Here is a 2,237-nt window from a genome sequence, read left to right on the forward strand (position 1 = left end):
ATTTGTGCTTAATATGGATGCTCACCAAATTATCATCAGGAAGGTTATCAAATAGATATGAGGGTATGAAACAACCTCTTTAACCAGGCACTACATTGCTTGCTCAGAAGGCTAATAAACAGCAACATTGGTGCTAGTAGTAGAGAGTACACATAGGTTTAGCAACATGTTGAACTTTATCACTGTCCCTTACCAAAGCCCATTTAGCTGTCAAGACTATTGGGTGTCCAACATACAAGCAACAAGGACCAAGGCTAAGCACACAATAACATATCCTGGGTGAATTAACAGTCACCTTTTGTCAGACTCATTGATTTTACTGGCGCTCCCCTATGATAAAGGCAACAGGGAATTTTGTAAATGGAATCTACATTTATCCTTGAATTACATTTGCTTTACCTGACATCATGTTTCTCTGATCACCACTCTCCATTGGTACATTGAGTGCTTTGTACATACTGCCATAATATCCTGTTCTACATTGCTTGTATTCAAAGAGTTTGTTGTATAACAAATGAGTAGTATTTCTTGGATTTACCCGGTCCACCATTTATCCTATCACTGACCAAAATTATTATTATAGAATGGCGAATATTTTATTAAAGACTCAATCACAGTGCCAGCTGGAAACAATGGCTTAAAAGGTTGTACTCATGCTAGAGGATGTGGTGGTGTATCTTCTGAGCTAGTAACTAAGTATATGCTTGTCTGGTGTCTCCCATATAAAAAATACAACAATCTTTGATCTTTGTTATGAATGTTGAAGTGACTTCTTTTTTCATTACATCTCATGATCCACTCCAAATACTTGTCTCTTGTCCCTGAGATTCTGGGTTTTTGCAGAATTAATACCCAAGGGGAGATTCTTAGCAGTATTCCATTTTACGATCCATCCTTCATTAGAGGATGGGAGACTTCTATCTGGCCTTTAAGGATACCTGAGACCTTTAGATGAACAGTCAAAAATTTAAAATTTAAAATTTAAAATGCGGCTACACTGTTGCATGGGTAGTAAATTTTGACCTTAAAACTGGTATATTCATACAGTGGAATGTTATTCGGTGATAAGAGGAAAAAATTGTCAAGCCACAAAAAGACACAGAAAAGACAAATACATTTTGCTAAGTGAAAGAAGCCAGTCTGAAAAGGGTACATACTGTGATTTCAACTATATGACATTCTGGAAAAGGCAAAACTATAAAGACAGTAAAAAGATCAGTGGTTATCTTTGCAGACGCCGCCGCCACTGGGAGTCCTGTACTGTCAGCCATGGTCAACCCCATCGTGTTATTCGACATCACCATCGATGGCAAGCCCTTGGGCCGCGTCTCCTTCAAGCTGTTTGCAGACAAGATTCCAAAGACAGCAGAAAACTTTCGTGCTCTGAGCACTGGAGAGAAAAGATTTGGTTATAAGCGTTCCTGCTTTCATAGAATTATTCCAGGGTTTATGTGTCAGGGTGGTGACTTCACATGCCATAATGGCACTGGTGGCAAGTCTATCTATGGGGAGAAATTTGATGATGAGAACCTCATCCTAAAGCATACAGGTTCTGCCATCTTGTACATGGCAAATGCTGGACCCAACACAGATGGTTCCCAGTTTTTCATCTGCACTGCCAAGACTGAGTGGTTGGGCGCAAGCATGTGGCCTTTGGCAAGGTGAAAGGAGGCATGAACATTGTGGAAGCCATGGAGCACTTTGGGTCCAGGAATGGCAAGACCAGCAAGAAGATCACCATTGCTGACTGTGGACAATTCTAATGAGTTTAACTTGTGTTTTATTTTAACCACCAGATCGTTCCTTCTGTAGCTCAGGAGAGCACTCCTCCACCACATTTGCATGCAGTATCCCAGAATTTTTGTGGTCTCGCTGCAGTTCCCTTTGGGTTCCACATTTTCCTTGTTCCCTTCCATGCCTAGCTGGATTGCAGAGCTAAGTTTATGATTATGAAATAAAAACTAAGTAACAACAACAACAACAAAAGATCAGTGGTTGCCAGGGGTTTGGGGATGGGTAGGGAGATAAATAGTTCTGAAATAGGTGATTTTTAGGGGATTGAAAATACTTTGGTAATAATGTAATGATAGGTACTTGACATTATGCATTTTGCAAAACTCATAGACCTGTACCACACAAAGAGTGAACCCTAATGTAAACTGGGGGTGGGATAAAGGTGAGAACTCTGTACTTTCTGCTCGATCTTTCCACAAAGCTAAAACTGCTCAAAAAATAGA

The 2,237-nt window shown here is 40.1% G+C and overlaps 1 pseudogene across 1 annotated transcript; it reads left to right on the forward strand.

The window, feature by feature from the left end:
- The first annotated feature begins 1,200 nt into the window (after positions 1 to 1,200).
- On the forward strand, positions 1,201 to 1,966 carry LOC105537069 (annotated as a pseudogene). Its single transcript, XR_001005665.1, has one exon. The product of XR_001005665.1 is annotated as a peptidyl-prolyl cis-trans isomerase A-like (transcript).
- The last annotated feature ends 271 nt before the right edge of the window (positions 1,967 to 2,237 follow it).

The sequence above is a fragment of the Mandrillus leucophaeus genome, unplaced genomic scaffold (assembly GCF_000951045.1).
Source record: "Mandrillus leucophaeus isolate KB7577 unplaced genomic scaffold, Mleu.le_1.0 Scaffold1681, whole genome shotgun sequence".
NCBI lineage: Eukaryota > Metazoa > Chordata > Mammalia > Primates > Cercopithecidae > Mandrillus > Mandrillus leucophaeus.